Source organism: Tetrao urogallus (genome assembly GCF_951394365.1).
Source record: "Tetrao urogallus genome assembly, chromosome: 1".
Taxonomy (NCBI): Eukaryota; Metazoa; Chordata; class Aves; order Galliformes; family Phasianidae; genus Tetrao; species Tetrao urogallus.
The window spans coordinates 134,340,942-134,350,349 of NC_136813.1; positions in this window are offsets into that span (position 1 = coordinate 134,340,942).

Here is a 9,408-nt window from a genome sequence, read left to right on the forward strand (position 1 = left end):
TAATGCTAGGCATGGGAGTAGGTTGTGCTATCACTGCAGCCACATTTCCATTTCTTTTGACAAATGCAGACCAGGGACTTTGCTACTGGCTTCCCACTGAAACTGTCATTTACATGTACATGTTTTAATTTGGTTTGCTTGGTCACAGTAAATCTGACTTGGTAACACAGTGTCGCATTCAAATATCCTTTTTCCAGCCTTGAGACTGGGGATCACTGTAAAGCAAACTCAAACATAAGCTTAGCTTTCTGGCCAGACATGCATCTTCATTACTCTCAGTGAGCCTCACATTCATAGAATCATTTGAGTTGGAAGGAACATATAAAGGCCATCTAGCCCAACTCCCTTGCAATGCACAGGGACACCTATAGGTAGATCAGTTTGCTCAAAGTCACCTCTAGCCTGACCTTGAGCATCTCCAGGAACGGGGAGACAGGGCTCATGAAGAAGCCCTCTGCAAGGCTGAGCATCCTGGGTCAATAGGGCCACATCATCCCACGGGGAGTTTTACCACCTTCCCCATGCTCCTGTCGTGCCCACTTACCTGAACACATTATTCAAATGTTGTTCTGCGTAGGACTTAAGAAATCTCCTTCAGACATAGGACAGGACCATGAGCAGCAGCCTCAGTAAAGACATAGCTGCATCTTTTCCTTCCCGTCTGTAAAGGTTAAGGGCTTTGGCAGATGAACTGGGGTAGGTTTAGTTGCAACAGGTTATGAAGCGATTGCTTACTTCAAGGGGGCACACGGGCTCCTTTGAAGAAAATGGGGTTTGCTAATGAGAAGTGAAACACCTGGGTGCTGGGGTGCCTCCCTGAACTCCCAGCAGCTGAAAGCCACTAAGCGTATTTTGCTGCAGACATACTAGCAGGATAAGCAGCTCCTCCCAGATGCAACTAGTCTGAAACATGTGGCTCCTTCCTTCACCCAGTGATGAGTATATTCCAATAGATAAATATCCCTCACCCTCTGCCTCCCCCTTTCAACACCTAAATCCTGACCCACCATCAGCAAGACACCTGGCTGGTGACAGCATGGTGAGTCCTGTCCTGCCCTGTCCCCTTCATGGGGCTGCACTGTCGCAAACTTGGCTGTGCTGGGGAAGGCTTGTGGTAAAGCAGAGGAAGCTCACAAATGGATGCCCATCCTCCCCAAAAATTTTCGGCACCAGGCCCTTGGCCAGCACTCCTGCCCATGCCCTTGGAGCCTCATCTCTCCCACCACCGTGTATTTTTCCAGTGGTTCTGGATATCCCCCCCCCCGCCCGCGACATGCTGGGTGTTGATTTGACTGGACGTGAGCGCAAAGCTCATTAAGGGCTCATCAATACGGGTGATGAGGAGCTGTGTGGGGTGAAGCTCATAGCTCCCCTTTGTGCAAGGGAGCAAGTCAGAACGTGCCTCCCTGGATCGGATCTTTGGGAGAAGCTCTGCAAGCCACGAACACCCAGCGGGCAGCCTGAGGTAGGTGGGACAGCAGAGCCTGGATGTGGGGATGGGAGTTTGGGGGTCAGAAAAAGGAGTCTGAATGTGCATGAGCATCCTTGGGAAAGGGTGACTGCAGGCACTGAGCTCTCCTCCATCCCCCTTAGTTGGATGTGGGGCAAATGAAACAAAAGCACCCTGAGGACGTGGCAGGATGAAAGATGCAGTGCGCCTCCCTATAGGGGCTATAAAGGTGAACAAAGAGGGGTAGTCCCATCCGCCTGGCACTCTGCTGGTGCAGCATGAAGCAGACAGGCTGCCAAAAGCAGGAGCAGAAGTTGCCAGTATAATGGCCTCAGCTGCACCACTGCTATGCCTATATTTCTTCTGCCAATTGCCATTCCAGTTGTGATGTTCTCCTGGTCAGGAAAGGCAGCAGTCACTGGGAAGGCAGCATCCTTCCTCACAGCCACTAGCGCACAGAGCCAACTGGTTCTCCCTCGGTTCCAATGGGCCTCTGACCCACTGAGGAGATGTAGTGAGCTTCTGGAACAGCAGCCAGGTGGAATCCTGGGCAAGTTTCCTTAGTGGGGTCTCCACTGGCAGGAAAAAGCTGCAGCTTGGCCACCAAGGGCTCCACTGTTGGCTGATGACCTTGCTGTGATTCTGCTAATTTCTGGTGGACATCTCCAGTACATTTTATCTTGGTTTTCTTCCCTATGTTCCCATCACTCTAAGAGAAGCTCTGGCACTGCTTGGAATGCAGAGGAGAAAAACAATCAAATCCAAGCTAGCAAAGGCTTTTATTTTCTTCTTGAGAAAATTAATGGTCGTAAGGAACAAATGACAAACACCTTATATGGGGACTCCCCATGGTGCCAACAACAAGTGACCACCATGCCTGCTCCTGCAGTCTCTAGCTGTGGAGATGATGGTACAGTAAATGGCAGCCTGGATGGCTCTCTCGGAGACTTGATGCTGTTCCTGACAGCTGCTGTTATAGTTTTCCTCCTGCCTTCACCTATCTCCCCTCCATATGCTGAGTGTATTAGCGGAGGCTTTTGAGGCAGGGCAGGGTTTCTACCTGCTTGCCCTAGTTCAGGAGAAGCAGGTGCCTCCCAGCTAGAGGTGTAGTGGCCAGACCTTTATTCCTTGGCCACACAATAGGAGGGGAGACCATTCTCTTGATACACTAGAAATGAGAGGCAGCATCTAGTCACCCTCACATGTTTCTACTCCTTGTCATTTTTTTAATTCATTTTTTTCATTAAGTTATGACAATTAAATCCAAGGTGACCTTCTCAAGTGAAGCTCAGCAGTTCCTGCAAGATCAATTTCACCCAGATCTCTGTTCAATGACTTCATTAAAATAAAAAGAAAGGAAAACCAAGAATAATATCAATTCCACTGCAGCAAATAACCACTGGCATTACTTGAAATGTCTCTAGAGATTTAGTAAATCCGGATCTATGTGTACAAAGTTATTTCCCCCCTCCTGCACAAGATAGCCATGCCTTTTGCACAATACTTGACACTCCTGATGAGATGAGGAAACACTTCTCTGAAGGCTGTGGTCCCACTGCGGTTCTTCTCTCCCTGTTGCTTCATTTCAAGTTCCCCCACTCCCCAGCCTCTTCTTCAGAGCTCCTACCTTGCTTCCACACTCTTGGGAGCTGCCCCTCTGTCCTCATGCTGGTGCCTGATACCCAGCTGGGCACCCCTGGGCTCAATCCGCATCCCTTTCTCATAGAAACACTCATTTGTGCCTCTTTTCTCCCTCCAGTCTCTCATTGTCAAGGAACCTGATGTCTTTGGGAATCATGCTCCTTCATTACAGAGGAAAAGGATCTGGGAATGTTATTGGTCGGCTGGTTGAACATGAGCCAGCAGTGTGCCCAGGTGGCCAAAAAGGCCCATGGCATCCTGGCTTGTTTCAGAAATAGCGCAGCCAGCAGGAGCAGGGAGTGATTGTCTCTCTGTACTCAGCACTGGCGGGGCCTCATCTCAAGTGCTGTGTTCATGTTGAGGTCCCTCACCACAAAAAAGGCACCGAGGCCCTGGAGCATATCCAGAAAAGGGCAATGGAGCTGTGAGGGATCTGGAAAGCAGGTCTTATGGGAAACAGCTGAGGGAACAGAGATTGTTCAGTCTGGAGAAGAGGAGCTTGGGGAGACCTCACTGCTCTCTACAATGACCTGAAAGGAGGTTGTGGTGAGGTGGGGGTCAGCCTCTTCTCTCAGGTAACAATAAGATGAAAGGGAATGGCCTCGAGTTGCACCAGGAGGCTCAGGATAGGTACTGAGAAACATTTCTTTCAGAAAGAGTGGTTCAGCATTGGCACAGGCTGCCCAGGGAGGTGGGGGAGTCACCATTCCTGGAGGTGTTCAAGAACCTTGTGGATGTGGCACTGAGGGATGTGGTCAGTGAGCAGGGTGTGGATGGGCTGGTGTTGACCTAAATGATCTCAGTGGTCTTTTCCAACCTTAAGGATTCTATGACTGTATGATTCTATGATCAGGTACACATGAATATTGACAGTGAGCTCAAAAAGTGATGGCAGCTGAGAACTTTTGTGCAAGAAAGCTGAGCTAAGAATGTCTGAGTTGCTTTAGGCATGGCAAAAGAAAAATGTTGCAAAAATGAATAAACTTCCAGTACTGTGAAGCTTTGTGTGTCTGAAGTATTGTGGCATCCCAGAGTGCCAGTTTGCACTGTATAAGAACAGGAAAATGCTGCTTAATTTGATCAGCACATTTTAAATGGGCAGAAATAGGCCTTTAATCTTTTTAGCGCACTAGTTTCACTGAGGAGGATGGAGGTAGGGACGCCCTTAAGCCAACTGTTCATCTTTTCCAATCTGGAAGCCTGTGGGGGCTGGAAGAGCTGCTTGCTGCCTGCTGGGAGGCTGCTGCCGGAGTGAGCATGGCTTGGCCTGGCCCTGACTGTGGGACCCAGGCTGAGCCCGCACGGCTGCAGGAGTGGGATTCCCCACAAGGCACAGGCCTCAGGCAGATGCACTCATTTTCTCTTCATGGCTGTGAAAGGGTCCTCAAGTAGGATTGCTAACACTGCTCTGTGCTGATAGGGGAAAGCGCGCTGTCTGTGTTGTTCAGCTGCTTTTATAAACTAAGGCAAAAAAAAACCCCACGCTTTGCTTAGAAGTGCCATCTGAGGTGAGAGCAGTGAAGTAGGGGCTGTGATGGGAAGCAGGATCTGACCCCGCTTCCCCTGCAGGAAGAGGAGCCCAAGGAGACTTAAGTGGGCATCCAGAGTGGGGGAGGAGGCTGGAACAGCTGACCCAGTTCTTTCTGCTCACATAATGCAAAAATTAAGGTGGGTGTTGCTTGACAAAGTGACCAGGCAGCAAGCAGGAGCCAAAGCCGGCAGCCCAGTGGTTCTTCAGATGCTTTTCAGGGCTGTAAGGGGCTCCCACTGCTCTCCTAGAACCAGGGCCAAGTGATCTGACATGTATTCTGTCTTTCACTGACATCCTGCTTGCTCAATGTCTTCCGCTTGTTCCATGGCTTCAGAAACATGATCCAAGATCCCACCGCCCCTCTCAGCTGGACGGGGTCACAGCGTGGTAACAACCAGACCTTGCCAACCATGTTGTTGGGTCACAGGCAGCTGCAGGCAGAGGAGGGAGAGTGGGCAAGAGCCATGGGTCTGATTTGGACATCAACAACACAAATTTTGTGCAGGAGAGTGGGAAAGAAGGGTGGAGGAGCTGCTGGTCTTCCTGTAGAGCTAGTTTATTCTCTTATCATGCCCTCCATCAGTGCGGACTTCTCTGTAACAGCAATCAACTCTTTGGGGGAAGGTTTCTGATGAGCTGGAGCATCTCTGTTTCTCAAATCTGGGAGAACATAGTCAGCATCCCGTCAGCATCTCAGGCTTCTCTCCTGCACTCTCTCCTGCCACTTTCTGTGTGGCAAGAGGAACAGGAGAAACTGCTCTGTCCCTCACTGGTGCCTAGAGCAAGGAGGGGATGTGATCTGCCCTGGGGGCAGATTACATATGCAGGAGGCACTGGGGCATGCTGAAAGTGTTTTACTTTTCATGCAAGCATCTTATGACACAAACTGCTCAACAGTCTGGCCCTGAGAATTTTGGCCAGTTGCAAAGCCCCCGCTGTGCTACCTCTTGGTGCTCACCCAACCATAAGCTGGTATTTGACCTCAGAGGCCAGTAGATCCAAGCTATAGATCTGTCTCTTGCCCCCAGAATAGCTCTGTCACCCACAGCTTTTAGAGATGCAGGAAGCTCAAGCATATGCTGCTGCTGCAGCCAGCCAAAAATCAGCGCAGAGCCTTCTGTGGCCTGATCAGCTGGTCATGGCTTCAAACACGAAGCAAGAGCCTTGGGGCTACTTGGCTGTCATTAAAATGGTGTGGATAGAAGGAAAAGTTTAATTGACTGAACAACAGCCCGCACCGTGTAATTAAACTAATTGTGGCTCTACCTGCACAGGTCAAAAGTGATTTGCGTGGCTGTTACAGCTCTGACAAAGAAGAGGTGGGGAGGTGCGATAGCATTTTTTTCCCCACACGTTTCCACAAGTAATTTTGCTGTTTCATTTCAGGCAATTTTACGCCATTGAAATTTTTGTTTCTGTCAGATTTGAGGAGGCTGTTAATATTTCACACTAAAGCAGGGGAAAGTGAAAAGGTCACCATTGTTAGCAGTTTCAGGCTGCAGCATTTCAAGTGGAGGTAATACATTTTCAGGGCTATTTTCTTATTTTCGGAGAAACTCCTCAAAAAGGAGGCAGAGGACTATTTTCCAGAAGGCTCTGCAGCCTGGCTTTGCAACCAAGAGAGACTATGCAATTGTTTCTGTCAACCTGAACAACAGAAGACCAGGCCTTCTGCATGGCACTGTGAAACTCAAGTTACTGCTTCACTGCTAGGGATTTGTGACCCCTGGTTTTAGTGGCTATTTTGAGAGTCTTGACTCCAGTTCATGATGCATTTAGAAGAAGCTGAACAAGAAACCTGCTGCAGTGTCATGTTTAAACTCTTTGACCTTGTTTTCAAGGCCTTGCCAAGCACAGCCCACCTCCAGCTGGTAACTCTGCTCTTATTGATTATCATTCTCAGTCCTTCAGGCTTTTTGCTGTGCCCAAAGTGCCATGCACTTTTCAGAACAAATAATGTGACATGACAGAGCTGCTGTGCCCACACTGATTTCTCCAGGCTGTCAACACAGCCCTGTGCTTGGAATGGAAGAGACCATGTGGTCAAGCAGAGAAGCTGGTACATTTTGTCCTGATAGGACTGCTCGACCAGTATGTGAACTTGTGCCCAAACAGAGAAGTCAAACACTGCACCTGGGAGCAGATGATGCCAGGATTATTCCTGACCAGATCTGTATGTCCTGGGAAAGGACATGTGGACCTTGCCACCTTGATTGTAGGGCAGATCTCAGGGGCAATGCAGCTCTACAGGCATCAGACTGCTCTTGTCAGCACACTCTGCACCTCAACTGAAATTGCTTTTTAAGACTTCTGTGCTTTATTTGAAATGAGACACTTGAGAGCAGATGCATGGGAAATGCAGAGATGGTCTCTTCTCAGCCTCTTTTCCCAGGTCACAGTGATAGGACAAGAGGAAATGGTTTTAAGTTGCACCAGGGAGATTCAAATCAGTATTAGGAAAAAATTCGTCTCAGAAAGAGTGGTGAGGCATTGGAACAGGCTGCCCAATGAGGTGGTGGTGCCACCGACCCTGGAGATGTTCCAGAAATATGTGGATGGGGTACTGAAGGACATGATTTAGTGGGCTTAGTATTTTCCAACCTTAATGATTCTATGATCCTATGGTCATCTGCAGCCTGGAGGCTACTCAGAACTTTCTCAAGAGAGATGACATGTCCCACTGCTCGTACCCCTCACTGAGTAATGTGTTCAATGGCGAGGGAAGAGTGGAAAAGGATGTGCCCCAGGGCTAAATGTCTTTCTGACAGATGTATCTCTGACAGATGTCTGATGGAAGAAAAATCCATCAGACTTGATTAAACCTCAAAACGCAGGTGCAAAACCTGGCTCAGGAAGCTGGATATACTATGAGAGACATCACTCTAAACTTCTTGTGGTCCTCTATTTTTTGTCTAATCATCCACCACTGTAAGAGACAGGACAGTATGTAGGAAGGACCTTCAGTGGGTTCAGTTTTCATGATGTCCCTTGGCTATAGGAAAACATACATAAATCTAGTTAAAGACTGGCAGAATTTGTTTTTCTTGAGCTGGAGATGATGGAACTCACTTCTCAGGGTAGAAGAAACTGCCAATATGGTCTGCTGCTCCTTTATCATCCTAACCTCTAGCACATGAAATATAGAGTGTTATCACCTATGTACAATATTGGTACTGAGCTGCGGCAGCAAGAACAGATGAAAAGAGCACAGAGAGAGCAGGATATATATATTAAGATAACAGCTTACCTACTGGTTTTTGTCTCAGGAAAAAAAAAAGTCAAAATGGTTTCTGCTCAGCCTAATTTGTTATGTCTCCAGGCATAGCTAATTATCCTGACTTAGCCCAGCTCTGAATTCTTCCCAGGGGTTTTGGTGCTATTTCTTCTGTTTTGATTTATAAATTGTCTTTATTTTACTTTCCTCCTACATGCTCCGTATAATCTTTTTACTCCTTGCCTTTCTGAGGAGCTGGGAGTTGGTGTGACAGTGCTATTACGAAGTGTAAGATGGAAAAGGAGATCCATTAGCCACTATGCTGGGTGTCCAGAAATGCTTTCTTCTGGCATCTGCGTCATGGGCTATTTGAAACTGTCTCTTCTCCTCATGAGGCGCCTGTGTGCAGTCACTTACTGCTGGGCTTACCTGCAACCACCCTTGGGCTAAAGGAGCCATGCATCTCTAGGCTGGCTTTGAAACTCATAGGGCTTTGGTTACAGCTTTTATCCTACAGTTAGGAGTACTCTCTTGATGTAGAGAATGAATTATAGCGGAATGAATTACAGTTATTTTCTTTGTAATTGGCATAGTTTTTCTTACCTCCATAGCAAATTCTGTAGAGGAAGGAAATCCATTTGCTGTAGTCATGGAGTAAACAGGAGATGATGCTGTCATTTAGCCTGGGCTTGGGAGGATGTCTCTGTTAAAAAAAATTTTAGAAACTCACAAGCATCCTGCAGGGCAAATGGGTGGCATTTGGTTAGGCAATGAGGCTAGCAAGAATAAGAGGCTCAAGTAGGGCCAGTTTTAACTGCTAGGGCATGCCACCTCCTCATAGCATTGCTTTGTTTCCTGATATATCCACTTTATGTTTATTTCTAATTTGTGCATCTGGGAACGTATTTGTCAACAGACTTCTCTGGCAGACCGCAACATTGGTCACAGTGATGGCCCCTGGTGGAGGCTTAAATTCACATTTCTGGATAATGGCTTGAGACATGACAGAGAGACAATACTTTACTGGCCACGGGCCCATCTTCTGTGCTGGCCAAGGGCAGGTGTTGAGGGGAGAGGATACAGCCAGAAGAAATACAGAATCCTGACTTCACTGGAATCTCAATGGCTCACGGGCTGCCTATATCCACTCATGTCCTTAGTGCGAGTGCTGTTGCAAAAGCCATAGACACCAGCCATGCATGGGCAGCTGGGCCACACCATCTCTCAGATGGCTCTGTGGCCAGTGCCCTCAGTTTCAAGCCTGGATCTGGTGGATGTATCTCCTCTGATGTGCGCTTCTCCACTGTCTCTTCAACATGCCAGATAAATGTCTCTGCTGAACTGCTCGGTGGGTAACTCACTGTTACTGTGCTCACACGTGAACACTGGTCCCAGAGCTTTTCACAGAGCAAGTGTTGGGATGAGGGGGAGATGAGGGGTGAAGCATTTGCTATATGCTGGTAACAAACAGCTCTATGCCCATTGTTAGCAGCCTGAGTGACTGTAGCTCTTCTGAAGGGCAGAATTATCCTGTTTCACCTCTAGGGAAAGCAGGGAGGCTGCTTTAGTGTG